A 15,319-nucleotide genomic window follows, 5' to 3' on the forward strand; every position below is an offset into this window, starting at 1 on the left:
CCCAGTTTCCAGCCCCAGAATCCTCGAAGGAAGCTACCCAAGGTGATTTTTCTCTCTTGGTAGGAGCTCTCTCCTCCGGGATCCACCTGTGACTCCTCCCAGGCCTCTCCCAGGGTTTTTGACCTGTGCTTTAGGGACCATAGATCCCGGGTAGCAGCCCCAGACTCCTCCAGGGAAGCTACCTGACATGATTTTTTTCTTTTGGTAGAAACTCCCTCCTCCGGGATCCACCCGAGACTCCTCCCAGGCATCTCCCAGAGTTTTTCGACCCCCTCTTACAGGGACTGGAGATCCTGGGTAGCACCCCAGACTCCTCCAAGTTAGCTACCCAAGATGTTATTTCTCTATTGGGAAAAGGTCCCTCCACCAGGATCCACTCGAGACTCCTCCCAGGCATCTCCCGGTGTCTTTTGAACCTCTCTAATTGGGAACTGTGATCTCAGGTAGCAGCCCCAGACTCCTCCAAGGAAGCTACCTGGGATGTTATTTCTCTTTTGGTAGAAGCTCCCTCCTCCAGGATCCACCCGAGACTCCTCCAAGGAACCTCCCGGAGTTTTTTCACCTCTTCTTTAGGGACCTGAGATCCCAGTTTCCAGCCACAGAATCCTCAAAGGAAGCTACCCAAGGTGATTTTTCTCTCTTGGTAGGAGCTCTCTCCTCCGGGATCCAACCTGCGACTCCTCCCAGGCATCTCCCGGAGTTTTTTGACCTGTGCTTTAGGGACCTAATATCCAGGGTAGCAGCCCCAGACTCCTCCAAGGAAGCTACCCGACATGGTTTCTGTCTATTGGTAGATTCTCCCTTCTCCGGGATCTACCTGAGACTCCTCCGAGGCATCTCCCAGAGTTTTTTGTCCTGTGCTTTAGGGACCTGAGATCCCCGGTTGCAGCCCCAGACTCCTCCAAGGAAGCTGCCCGACATGATTTTTCTCTGCTGGTAGAAGCTCCGTTCTCGTGATTTAGCCAAGACTCCTCCCAGGAATGTCCCGGTCTCTTTTGACCTGAGCTTTAGGGACCTGACATCTGGGATAGGAGCCCCAGACTTCTGCAAGGAAGATACTCGAGATGATTTTTCTTTTTTGGTAGAAGGACTGTCCTCTGGGATACACCCGAGACTCCCCCTAGGCATCTCCCAGTGTCTTTTGTCTTCGGCTTTAGGGACAGGAGATCCCGGGTAGCAGTCCCAGACTCCTCCAAGGAAGCTACCCAAGGTGATTTTTCTCTCTTGGTAGAAGCTCCCTTCTCTGGGATTTAGCCAAGACTCCTCCCAGGCATGTCCTGGAGTCTTTCATCCTGTGGTTTAGGGACCTGACATCTGAGGTAGCAGCCGCAGACTACTGCAAGGACAATACCCGAGACGATTTTTCTCTATTGGTAGAAGCTCCCTCCTCCGGGTTCCACCCGAGACTCCTCCCAGGCATCTCCAGGACTCTTTTGACCTCCTCTTATAGGGACCTGAGGGCTATATAAAAGACAGAAAGGAATTATTTGCAAAATGTTAGGCACCTGCCTAGAAGCTGCTTTGCAGTATAGAAAGAATAACAACAGAAGGGAGTAGGACCTGAAAGAAGAAATAGAAGGCAGAAAGGCAGCTGAATTAATACTTTCCTTGAAAATCAAGCAGCTGCAAAACAGGAAGAGAAGGAGAAAACACAAAATTTGGAAGAAAAGATCGATATGTTGCTTATGCAGGCTCCCAATCTCCCTGACATTGTACAGATTAGGAAATTAATTGTATCCCCTGAGGAATGGGGTGGTGATATTTGGGGTGATCCTGGTGAGTATGATGAGGGAAATGGTAACCCCTTGTTCCTCTCAAATTCCTCTGAGTGTAATGCTACACCCATCATTAAAGCAAAATATATTTTAATTCCAGTTGGTCCTTGACAACAATTGGTAAAATTTCTAATAGATACGGGAGCACAAATCTCAATACTAACACAACAAGATGCCGAGAAGCTGGGTGTACGACCTGGATGGCAACGAGTTAAAATCACTGGAGTTAACAGAGCAAGTCTTATGTGCCAAACTGCAAAAGTTAATTTACGGCTGCCAGGCGAGAAGCGCATGTTTTCTGCTCGATTTGCAATTAAAGATCCTAACGAAAATATTTTAGGCTTCGATGTTTTGAACAGCCGAACCCGGTGTCTGCTGGACGGCAGCATGTGGTCCTTTGGTTCAAATGTCGACCCTAACCCTGATAAAAATCGGCAAGCTATAGTGTGTCTCCTCCACACAGCCCCTGCACTCCCTGATTCAAAAATTACCAACGTCCCACAGTATCTGACTTCTGCTGCGGCACGAGCTGGAATCTCACAAGTAATAGTAGATTTGGAAAAACGGCACATTCTCTCCAGAACCCACTCCCCATGTAATTCACCGGTTTGGCCAGTCTGAAACCTGGACGGGAGGTGGCGACTAACTATTGATTATCGGCACTTAAATGCCAATACAGCTCCGCTAACGGCTGCAGTACCCAATACTGCAACTTTAACAGCCACACTACAAGCAGCCACTTGATATAAAAGATATGTTCTTTATGGTCCCCTCGCAGGAAAAAAAGAATAAAGAGAAACTTGCTTTTACTTGGGAAGGTATACGATACACCTTTAACAGACTCCCACAGGGGTATAAGCATTCACCCACAATTGCTCATGCTGCGCTTGCTGAGCTTTTACAAGCAGTCTCACTTCCCCAGAATGTGAAACTGTACCAATATTTAGACGATATTCTAATCGGAGGAGATTCCCCTGAAGAGGTAGGGGAAGCAGCAACTGCAGTGTGGCAAGTGCTACATAAAGCAGAAACTGAAATCCCACCTGAGAAATGTCCTGAGGGACCAAGGAGAGCAGTAAAATTTTTAGGTACTCGGTGGATTGCAGGTGGTGCAACAATTCCTCTGGACACCCTAAGTCAAATAGCAGATGCCCCAGTCGAGGAAAGAATTACAACAGCTTATGGGTACTTCAGGATGTTGGAGAAAACACGTACCTGGATTTTCTATCATTGCTCATCCACTATACTCACTTTTACAAAAGGGAAAACGGTGGGAATGGAATTCAGAGCATGAAGAGGCAGTCAAAACTCTAATACAGGAATTAAAAGCATATAAATCACTAGGACCAGTACAGCCCCACGACCCTATTACAGCAGAATGGGGTTTTGCTGAACACAGTACTTATTGTAACCTGTTCCAAACTGGCCCTGACGGAGCGAAAAGACCTTTGATGTTCAGCTCGACTGCATTTAAAGAGACACAACAGAGATATTCCCAGTGGGAAAAGGAACTTTTGTCTTTAGTCCGAGCAGTAAAACAAGCTGAGAAAATACAGCAGGAACAACCCATACAAACCAGAGGTCCATTTAATTTACTAGAAGCAATTCTGAAGGGGACTGCTCCCCCAGAAGGAGTTGCACAAAAGCTTACAGTTAGAAAATGGTACGCCTATTTGACAGGAATTGCAGAGGAAAAAAAATTAACTGAAGGACATACTAAAGTTTCCAAATTACAGATGCCTATAAATGCAGACTCATTAGCATTACAACAACCTTTTTTTTTTAAATGCACCTCCCCTCACTGAGGGAACATAGAATCATAGAATCATTAAGGCTGGAAAAGACCTCTAAGATCGAGTCCAACCGTCAACCCAACACCACCATGCCCACTACACCATGTCCCTAAGCGCCTCATCTACACGTCTTTTAAATACTTCCAGGGCTGGTGACTCCACCACTTCCCTGGGCAGCCTGTTCCAAGGCCTGACCACTCTTTCGGTAAAGAAACAGAAGACATTTGGTTTACTGATGCCTCAGCAAAAAGGATAGATGGCAAATGGCAATACAAAGCTGCTGCATTAAATATCAATACTGGCAAACAAATTCTAGAAGAAGGTGAAGGTAGTGCACAAGTAGGAGAATTAAGGGCAGTTGTTCTAGCAGCACAAAATAGAGCAAAAGTTATCTATGTCGACTCCTGTGCCATGTGGGTGGTGCATTCCAGGGGGGCAACACACTGGAAGCCCTGTGAGCCGAGCATTCTTTGTAAAAGCTGAGTCTAATATTCCCCCCTACTGATGAAAGAAAATGTCCGCTAACGTTACAGCCAGGACAATCCGTTATGGTAAATTTACCACAAATTGGAACTGTGCCTATGACTTTAACTAAACCCCGTGGCCCACTTGCTTGGGAAGCTACTGATAGCAGTGGTGCAAAACATAGCATCAGGACTAGATGGATTTTTCCTTCTTTCGAAAAGGGGTAACCCCTTCGGCCTTCCCCACCGCAACGTCTTCTTCCTTTTGCTTTAACAGAAGATGACTCTGTATCGATGGCAACAACAGCAGCAGTATGCTCCCAAACCAATTTTGTTTTTCCTTTTAATCGGGACAAGTATAATCCTTCTAGTTCAGACACAAGATCCTTGGGACCATGCACTACTAAATTATACTCAAAGCGTTGGAATCCTACCAACAGATAAGACAAACCTGAACCTCGCTATTTTGATTATACATGGAAATGAGGCATATCTAAAAGATGAATGGAGATGGGAGACACTATACCAAAAGGGAGTTAAGATATCTCACAGTAATAATAACATTCATCGAATATTATCACTTCAAACCACACCAGGGGAAAACATAAAAATAGGATGCCGAGTAATCAACCGATCTACCCACAAAAAACCCACCAAAGTTAAAATATACTACACCGATTTTTTCTAAACCCAAAACCAACAAGAAATCTTGCTATAAGATACCAGAACCCAATTTCAACCTGAAATTGAAAGTACAATTTCACTTTTACACAACCTGTACTCACATTTTGCTCCTGGGGTAATCGTGATGTAGAACTATTATTTGATTTTATGCTTATCGAGCGCAAAATGTGGAATTTGTGTACAACAGGGTGGCCATGGGTTGATGCATACGTACTTCTTAACGTACCTCCATCTAATCTAAATTTATCTGTAAGAGCACTACACAATAACATCACTTTTCATAGGCAGGAATGGATTATTAAAGATGAAAATGAAAATCAACAAATTCCATCTTTAAAGGGAACCAAAGGAGACACCACTTTGATAGGATGCCAAATTGAAAATCACACTAAATGTATGACAGCAACCTCACCCACAATGTCGAAGGAAAAGACAACATACATACCTGTCCTTTTAAACACGAATGCTGGTATACTTGTACTACATCGCATTCAGCACTCGTAGCGTGTCTTTGGACAAACCCTAACTCTCATTCCAGCCTAGGTTTTCAGTTCAGGACTGATACCGAACAAACATGTTCACCACCTCAGCCTCCTCTCAAACTGTCTCCTCACATTCATAAGATTGGTCTCTGTGTAATGAAAAACAGGACAACAGCAAGTGCTATTTAATCCACCATGGTCTCTCAAACAAGTGAAGCTATCAATGCAAATTAATATCTCTGCAATTAAACCTGCCTGCTCACCATTCCCGAACACATCGTATTCAGCATGGTTAGCGTGGCTGCATGGACAAACCCTCACCTCTCCAAAACGATCAAGGAGAGATGTGACTGGCATCCTGGGAATGGGACTAGGAATATTGAACAGCATAGACGCTGAAGTTTTGGCACACAAAATAAGTGCAGCAACAAGTGATTTACATAAATTAGAACATCCATTACGACCTTCTTTGATGGCACTAGGAACTAGTCAATGGCTTTTAGCTAATATATTGCCTAAATGGGAAAGAATTAGTGAAGAAGACCACCGACTAATTATAGATGCATTTGGCGTAACCCAAAATAACGTTTCTCTAGTTCTTAGCTGCATCCAAGCTCAATTATGGATACAATCTACTGTGGCAGCAATTATAAGGGAAGGTGATGAGGGCACTTTGCCCACTGAAACCCAAAAGGTAATTTGGGATAATGCAACTAAATTTAAAAGGCAATTCCCATCTTGGTGGCATCTAGTCAATTTTACTTATGACCCTACTGACAGCAAAGTCACAGCTTTTGTTTTGACAATACGCAATGCTTCGGTATACACCATGTACCCAATCATTGCGCTGGGATTAAATCATAATGCAACTGTCCTTTATCTCTTAGAATATAGAGTATGGGCCCAACAAAATGGGAACAAATGGCAAACTATTGATGTTGATGCAGTGTTTTGTATGGGAACAACAGGGATTTATTTGTGAAAGTAATACCATTAAGGCCCAATGACAAAGTGTTTGTCCTTTTGAAATACATCCTGATGAAACCCCTGAAACTGTACTTATATATGTTGGGAATGGATGTGTTTGTACGAGAACTCTGTGATTCTGTATTTACAGACACCACCACTGTGGAAACATATAATCACTCCAATACATGTATTTGTAATTTTACCAAGATCATGGCATGCAACTTGAACTATTCAGCTACTGTTACAACATGATGACCTGACTCAATTGCTAAATAGGTTCGAAACAACGGACAGAGAACTCTGATTACTGTCCATCACGATGCAGAGAAGATACACCATGTCCTAGAAAAGGTGAAGAAGGATGGAGGACACCACTGCTGGGAGGCCTTATTTGGATGGTCGCCAACAGCAAGAGGAACTTTGAATCGAGTGCAACATGCCACTGCAATTTTACTAATTTCTATTGTACTATGCTTGTTGTTGAACATTGTTCTGTGTGTTAGAGTGTGGACGATAACTAAAAAAAGGCACTATTACAAAAGCTCCTTGCTTAATTGCATTTAACAAAACCTTAATAATTAAGTATACCAACAAAAAATTTCCCTCAAATTGCAATTGGAATATGGCATTGATCTGTTTATAGGCACAGAGGCAAGCGGCGACCACACCGCTACTCTGTGATCAAGGTTGATTGACTTTAGTCACGGGGCGGGTTGTGGTGGTGCATTTTCCCCCCTACCCTAGGCCGTTTGTTGATCTCAGAAATTCCCGTGAAACCTTGGCGTTGGTGCACTGAGTCTGGCGGTTGAGCGCTCCTTGACCGTATCAGAAACTCTGCATGGCTGAGGCTGGGAACGTCCTCCCACTGCCTGGCCCCGGTGTCATCTTATCTGGGTTGTAGCTCAAGTGGAACACCACTGAAACCGTGAGAATTTTTTAGTAATTACCACCTGGGAGTGCGGCCAGGGTGGAAATTTACGGATGACTAGAGCCAATCATCTTGCGAACCTATAAACGGTGGTCCTAAGTGAGACCCTTTGAGCTCTCTGGGACCGCAGCGGCTGCACCCAGCATCTCCCTCTGGGTGGGATGCCTCTCGGAGCTTGCGACCTCTCGGGTCTGCGATATTCGGAGGACCGTCGTACGACAGGACCTGGGCTGAAACTCTTCACTCCTCGAGGTTCAACGCTCGCCCATTGGGAAATGCTGAGACATTTTACGTGAATATTTCTCCACCGAACTTGAGGGGAATTTTTAACAAGTATACCTTTTGTACATTTATATATATTTCTGTCTGTCTGTATGTGTGGACTAACAGTAAGCACGATCTGTAATTAAGTCACTGTCGTGATTGTAGTAGACTCTACTAACTTACGTTGCAAATGTTAAATTAGTTAATGATTAAATGCTGCTAAAATCCTATGATCTATACTTCATCTGTGTAGGAAGTAATAGAGTGAACCTTGCCATCAAACTCTGCTAAGTCACACCTTTATAAATCTCTATTAAAATCACTTTCTGCTAATACCTTTGACGGTGATTCTTTAAGCGGCCTCTAAACCACTCATTCGCGACAAGCTCGCCGTGCTACTTTTCCAGCAGACGTCGGGGTGGTTGAAGTCCCCCAGCAGGACGAGAGCCTGCGAGCGCGATGGCTCCTGTAGCTGGAGTGAGAAGGCTTCGTCAAGAGGTTCCCCTTGATCGGGTGGCCTGTAGTAAAGACCAGCCACAAGGTTCCCTTTGTTGCCTCGGTCCTATTCTTACCCATAAGCTTTCAACCTGCTTGTGGCTATTCTTCAGAGACAGCTCTTCACAATCTATCCATTTCTTGAGGTAGAGGGCAACCTCTCCGCCCCTCCTTCCTCGCCTGTCCCTTCTGAACAGCCTGTAGCCGCACCAGTCACGGGATTCGTCCCACCAAGTTTCAGTAATGGCAACTAGGTCATAGCTTTCTAGCAACACGGCGGCTTCCAACTCCTCCAGTTTGTTGCTGCATGCACTGGTGTGGAGGCACTTCAGCCAGGAGCCCCTGGCTCATCTCCGTAAGACTTCACGTGTGCCGCAGTGCACCCAGCACATCGCAGAGCAACAGGCTGAGGGCCCTCGCTAGCACCCCGTCCCTCTAACCTTGGCGTGTCATTCCACAGCTTGTCACGGGCAAGCCTGATGTTATCACCCTCCCCCTTCAAGTCTAGTTTAAAGCTCTGACAATAAGCCCCGCTAGCTCGTGAGCAAAGACCCTCTTCCCCCTTTAAGAAAGGTGAATCCCATCCCATGCCAGCAGGCCTGGTGCCGCGTAGGCCATCCCAGTATCAAAAAACCCAAAATTGTTGTGGTGATACCAGCCACGGAGCCATGTATTAATAGACTGGGTCCGTCTGTTTTTTCCAATGTCGCTGCCCACAAATGGAAGGAAAGAGAGGAAAAAATAACCTGTGCTCCAGATTCCCTCACCAACCGTCCCAAGGCCCTGAAGTCTCTTTTGATTGCCCTCGGACTATGCGTTGCAGCTTCATCGCCACCTGCATGGAAGAGCAGTAATGGGTAGCAGTCTGACGGCAAGGAAGTTTCCTAGTGATGAGACCAGGCTAGGAAGTTTCCTAGTGATGTCCTTAACGCGGGCCCCAGGGAGGCAGCAGACTTCCCTAAGAGGAGGGTCTGTCCGGCATATTGGAGCCTCTGTTCCCCTCAGAAGGGAGTCACCTACAACCGTAACCCGTCTTTTCTTCCTCCTGGAGGTGGTTGTGATACGGGGGGTGGGCCTTTCTGACCTTGGCAACACCTCTGGTGTAGATGGACCATGATCCACACCATCCATTGACCGGCCCTCCACATCCAGAGCCTCAGACCTGTTGCACAGAGGCACCTGGGAAGGCGAGGTGGCCAAGGAGGGGGTTCACCTGCCGCCCCGAGCACGGACTTGCCTCCCTTCACTCCTTTCCTTTAAGCTGCTGCCTCCAGCCTGGAAGATACAGGATGCCCTTGATCTTGGCTTTTTTCTGGTGGCTGTTCCTGTCTCAGGAGGGCAGAGCACGGTTCCACCAGTCTCTCTCAGGCTCCCTGACACGCCTTAGCCTTCCTGCTTGCTCCTGTAGCTCTGCCACCAGGCTGAGCAGTCACCCCCCGTCACCCCTCGCACGGCTGTTCTCACTGCTGCAGCCCTCACCGGCGAGAGGCTCCGGCAGGCCCTGCGGCCCGAGGCCTGGGCGGCTGCACGGCTTCGTGGGAGCCCTGCCCGGGTTGCCGCGTCCCTTCTGGGGAGCACAGAGGACGCGGCTCTCTGCCGGGCGGGCACCGCAGCCAAGCTCCTCCTGCGCGGGCGGTGGCCGCCGCCTGAACCCACCTCCTCAGCTGGCGGGTGACGACGCCCTTCCACAGAGCCGCCGCGCCGCGCCGCTTGCCCGCTCCGGCCGGGAGCGCTGCCCAGGCTGCTTTTTATCGGTGCGGGGGTGGCCGCGGCCCCGTGCGCCGGGACCCGCCGCTCCGCTGCGGGCCGGGCCGGGCCGACCCCGGAGCGGCTCCCCTCGGCGACCGACCGCTCGGTTCCGTTACACCGCGTCTAGACCTCGCGCCGTTGCCCTGGCAACGCCCAGGCTCGGCTCGGCTCGGCTCGGCTCGGCTCGGCTCCGCTCCGCTCCGCTCGGCTCCGCTCGACTCGGCTCGGCTCGGCTCGGCTCGGCTCCGCTCCGCTCCGCTCCGCTCGGCTCCGCTCGGCTCGGCTCGGCTCGGCTCGGCTCGGCTCCGCTCCGCTCGGCTCGGCGCGGCTCGGCCCAAGCGAGGCGGTGAGGGCAGAGGCGGGGGCAGGGGGAGGCAGGGCAGGGGAGGGCAGAGGGGTCCGACCCGAACGGGGACGCAGCCGCGGAGCGCTCCCCTCCTGCCGTGCCCCGAGACCCCGGCCCTGGTGCCCGGCCGTCCTGCGGCAGTCGCTCCGTGTCCCCCGGGTCCCCGTTGTCCTGGCAGGGTGCGCTGGCGCCCTGGAAGGGCATCGGGAGAGCCCCAGCGCTGGGCTGGGGCCGGCTCTGTCCTGGCGGCGACCCCCCTCTGGCGGGGCGGCCTGGCGGGGGGGCACTGGGACTGCGCTGCCCTCACAATGGGGGACAGCGGCGTCACGCACAGAGCCCTGGGGAGCTGCCCCGGAGGAGGGGGTCGCACCCCCCAGGCGCTGGGGGGCCGCATCGCATCCCCCTCGGGCACCCCTTCCCCAGGCAGAAGAAACCCAGCGCCCTCCTGCTGTCCTCCTCGGCCGGGGCCAGACCCAAAGGGCTCCCGGCCAGCGGGGGGTCGAGACCGCAGCCGGGGGTCCCTCGCATCCCCTGAGACACACGGCCATGGGGGCTTCCTCCTCGGAACCTCGCTGCTGTGTTACAGATGGACACCGCTGCCACACCGTCCCCGCGAGCAAGTACGCCCAGGATTACAAAAGCAAATGTGTGTGTGTATCTCTATCTATCTACTTATCTGAAGCTAGTACAAATAATTATCAACCGATAACAGCAACAATCAATCACAGTATCTATATAGTATTACAGGTTAACACAAACTTATCTCTAAGAAAGTAAATGTATCAACAACAGAACAGCAGATGCTCTTAGGATAGGTCACTTATACGTCCACATATGGTACCCAGTGCATGAGACAGATCCCAGAAGGGGACCCAACCATCCCAGAGGTGGGGGGACAAAGCGAACCCCCCCAGCAGTGGGCTCAGAGGGGGACCAAGAAAGGAACAGACAGAGTCTCACGTCTTACTCCAGTGTGGGTGAAAATTAAGTCATTTTTGTACCATAGAGACCTGAGAGGGTGTCCTGGTTTTGGCTGGGATGGAGTTGATTTTCTTCCTATTAACTGGTATAGTGCTGTGTTTTGGATGTAGTGTGAGAATAATGTTGATGACACGCTGATGTTTTGGTTGTTGCTAGGTATTGTTTACGCTAGTCAAGGACTTTTCATCTTCCCATGCCCTGCCAGATGTGCAGGGGGCTGGGAGGGAGTGTGGCCAGGGCGGCTGACCCAGCTGGCCAATAGGCTATTCCATACCATATGACGTCATGCTCAGCATATAAGGCTGGGTGAAGAAGAAGGAGGGGGGGCGTTCGGAGTGATGGCGTGTGTCTTCCCAAGTAACCGTTACGCGTGATGGAGCCCTGCTTTCCTGGCGATGGCTGAACACCTGCCTGCCGATGGGAAGTGGTGAATGAATTCCTTGTTTTGCTTTGCTTGCGTGCGCGGCTTTTGCTTTCCCTATTAAACGGTCTTTATCTCAGCCCACGAGTTTTTCTTACTTTTACCCTTCCGATTCGCTCCCCGTCCCACTGGGGGTGGGGGGAGTGAGTGAGCGGCTGCGTGGTATTTGGCTGCTGCCAGGTTAAACCACGACAGAGGCCATAGGATACCACCGCTTTGAGTGGCCAATAGATGCTGGTAATTTCTGTGTTTCACCCGGGACAGCCAACGGGCGATGATGTTTTCTGTTCTCTCAGATCAATTCTTATTTTCCAGACTGTTTTCCTGTTCTTGCAGTGAGAATGGCCAATGGCAGTTATCGATCCTAACTTTCGCAGGGTGTCTTCCTCTTTTTCCACGCTATTTTTCACATTTTCAGACGGTAAGTTGCTGTTACAGTCCCTAGTTTTGCGCTTATCAACGGTACCTCAGGACGTCTCCTGTTTCTCGGTACTGCTACCAAAATGGATTTGCTCGCATTTTCTTCCCTTCTAGTTTGTGCCTGGGCACCGGAGAGAAGGCAGCAGAAGTGCACACTAGTTAAAACCGCTTTTTATTGCTGGCAATAAAGGTGCCTCTCGTCTGGGAAGGACCGCATATTGCAACTCTTCATTCCTTATACACAGTCTCAAGACTACTCACATGTTCCTTTTCACCATTTACACAAGCTGTTGGCTTTGGCCATGATATATTGTCTGTTGCCCTTCACTTTTGAGTATCTGTACATGCGACCGCCCTGTGCAAGCAGACTTAATGCGTATTTCTTAGCTGAGCTTGCAAGATTTTGTTGCAGCCTCGCTGCTTTCAGCCCGTTCGGTCTGGTTTCTTTAAGCGGATCCACTTGGAGAGGCGAGGTCGCTGTCGGTCAAGTTCAACTGCGCATGTCCTGGAAGACATCTTTACATTGGAGCTTTTTCTTAGGTAACATTCCCTCCTTTTGTTTTGTGCATACCTGCACACGTTAAACTGGAGCAGAATAGTATTTGTAGCCACTAATTTGAGCAAGACAAGCTGGGCATACTTGAGTAAACCAGCAGACTGTAATTCCCAAACTCCTAATATCATTAATATCAAACTGATAAATTGTTTCAATATTGGGACAGTAGAAGGAAATAGATTTGACAACCAGTTCCACCTTTCTCTTCCTTTCAGGACCTGTCTTACATTTTTACTAAAGCTTACTAAAACTTTAAAGTTTTTCAGCTGGACTTCTGTAGCTTTACTGTTACCTGTGAGATTGAAACAAGTCCTTCCAAATCTTCACAGCCGTGGTTGGCCCTAAGTAACAAGCAATCTACAGCTGCTCTATTTTGTAGGATTCCTTCCCTGTCCAACTGTTGTTCCTCTTGTAGTAATGCAATCAAAGTGGAGGTGGCATTCAGAGTTCTCGCTAGCGTACAGGCCACCTTTGTCAGTGGGAGGTTGGCACCTAGTGCCAGTGCAGGGACGCCCACCGACGGGATGCGTAAGGCCACTGCTTCCACTGCGCTGAACAGACATTTGAGTCGCAATCCGGTGGCAGAGCCTGAGGTAGGCTCCCCTGCTTCTTTCTGTGTAATGTTTGGCTGAGGTATTTCTTGTTAGCAGGGAGACTGCGAGTGTTCAAGTGTGCACGGACCTCCGGCTGCATTTTTGGGTACATAATTACAGGCCTCAAGTCCACACAGTAGAAACCACCCTTTTGGGAGGTAGATATCAGCGGAATAATAGGAAACCTTTGTTGTTGTGTTACAGATCAAATCACTGCTGTTCAAGGGCACTAATGGTGCAGTAGCATCAACCATATACATGCAAGATTTGGCTGGAGTAACACTGAGAAGTTGGAATCGCATAGCATGTTAATTTGTCCGTGCAGCCAGTGTCGAGATTTTCCCTATACTGGGAAACTGACTGTCGGTTAGGTTCTCCTCAAAGCTGGGCCAGTTTGAGTCGTTAGGTATGAGTGACCGAGGTGTGCTCGTGCCTACAAAACATGTAGCTGCAACTTTTGCGATACCCAACCCATTCTATACGCAGAATTTGTCTGAATTATTTAAGGCACCCTTTGCTAAAAACAGGCACCAGTTCGAACTCGGAGCTACGTGCTGTAGTAGAATTTCTCCGACTGTGTTCAACAGCAGCAAACGGAGGATCATGACCTGAGCGTGGTGGATCCCTGCATCTTTAGCTGCAACTTCGAGAGCAGAATAAGCACATAACAAGACTTGCACAGGACCCTCCCATTCGGGTTGTAATGCATCTTTAGTCTTACGGACCTTTGTCATGACACAACCTCCGGGTCAATATGGATGCAAATGCTTTCCTAAAGGTAAAGTTTGCATAATTACAGCTTCACACCATTTATTTTTAAAACTATCTTGTAGCTATCAGACGTATTGGGTCGCTGCTTCATGCCCTGCCAGAAGGCTTGTGTGTGCTGGAGAAAAGGTTCCTGGAATTCTATCTGGTCTTCCAAACAGAGTCTCAAAAGGAGTTAATTTATGACCTGAGTTTGGGCATCGCCTTAATTCCCTTAGTGCTAGTGGTAAAGGTTCTGTCCATGTTAATTTTCTCTACAAATCTTTGCCAGTTTACTCTTTAGAGTACGGTTCATTCTCTCCACCTGTCCCGAGAATTGGGGATGGTAAGGTGTAGGCAGTCTTTGTCAAATTCCTAAAGCTTTATACAGGTTTTCTAAATTACATTTCAGCTGTAAAATGTGATCCTTTATCAAAGTCTGTTTCTTCAGGCACTCCAAAATGTGGTATGATACCTTTCACTAAAGCTTTAACCACCACTTGAGCAGTTGCTTTTTGGGTAGGGAATGCCTCTACCCAGCGGGATAATTGATCCATTATAACCAGTAGGTGGTTTTGTCCATCTCTGGGAGGCACATCTTGGAAGTCAATCTGTAGTTTCTGGAATGGCATCCAGGCCCAAGGGCACCCTCATTTTCCTTTTGCCTCTGTATTGGAGTTTGCGTTACATTCTGCACATCTCAGGCATCCTTTTGTGACTTGTAATATTGCTTGGGTCAATCCGGGTGCCACCCATGATTGAGAGACCTGATTTTCTAGATAAGATGCTCCTCCATGTGTCCGATGGTGGAGTTCTCTGACCAAAGGTATCAACATAATCCTGGGGAGAAGAGGTGTTCCTTCTAATGTCCAGATTCCATTTATCTGTTTTGCTCCTAAATGTTTCCATTTTTCAGTTTCTTCTGTGGGTAGGGTTTCATGTTCTCTTTTTAATTCTTCTTCAGTTACGACCATTAGCATTTCTTCTTGTATTTTTGGTTGGACCTGGTAAGGATTGTAAAGCTGCTGCCTTCGCCGCACCGCCGGCAAGATTGTTTCCTTCAGCCGGATCAGAAGTATCTCACTGGTGGGCTTCATGATGTAATACTGCTACTTGGTTTGTTTTTTCTAGAGCATGTAGAAGATCCAAAATTTGTTCTCAATGTGCTATTTTGTGTCGCACTGATGTTAGAAACTCTCTTACTTTCCAGATCAATCCTGCTGCAAACACTACTCCCAGAGCATATTTGGAGCCTATGTGGATGTTAGAGGTTTGATTTTCTGCTAAAACACATGCTCGAGTTAAAGTTATTAATTCTGCAGCTTGTGCCCCGAGGTGTCCCGGAAGAGCTCTTGCTTCCAGCACCCCAAATTGCGTGGTGACAACATATCCTGTAACCCATCATCCCTTTTCGTAGCAGGATGATCCATTGCAGAATAACACCGAGCCTGGGTTGTCGAGGGGCTGTTCCTTTACGTTTGGCAACACTGTTGGTTTCAATCCCAGAGTTTCGAGGCAGTTGTGAAGCGATCCCCGTTCCTGCTGTAATATTTCTGGCAGTAGGGTTGCTGGATTTAACAGGTCCCACTGTTCTAAGGTAATATTTGTTTCGGTCAGTAGTATCAATTCATAACGATGCAGGCATTGACAGG

At 48.4% G+C, this 15,319-nt stretch overlaps 1 long non-coding RNA gene across 2 annotated transcripts; it reads right to left on the reverse strand.

The window, feature by feature from the left end:
- Positions 1 to 203: 203 nt before the first annotated feature.
- Positions 204 to 9,748, reverse strand: LOC142093222 (uncharacterized). 2 transcript variants are annotated; one of them, XR_012677336.1, is made up of 5 exons: positions 9,511 to 9,748; positions 8,601 to 8,689; positions 7,696 to 7,831; positions 5,162 to 5,347; positions 1,081 to 1,461 (listed from the first exon to the last, which is right to left on the reverse strand). It is a non-coding gene; the product is annotated as an uncharacterized LOC142093222 (long non-coding RNA). The 2 variants fall into 2 exon arrangements; XR_012677335.1 differs by lacking the exons at positions 5,162 to 5,347; positions 9,511 to 9,748 and having other exon boundaries at positions 204 to 1,461; positions 8,601 to 9,482.
- Positions 9,749 to 15,319: the final 5,571 nt, after the last annotated feature.

Source organism: Calonectris borealis, chromosome 26 (genome assembly GCF_964195595.1).
Source record: "Calonectris borealis chromosome 26, bCalBor7.hap1.2, whole genome shotgun sequence".
Taxonomy (NCBI): Eukaryota; Metazoa; Chordata; class Aves; order Procellariiformes; family Procellariidae; genus Calonectris; species Calonectris borealis.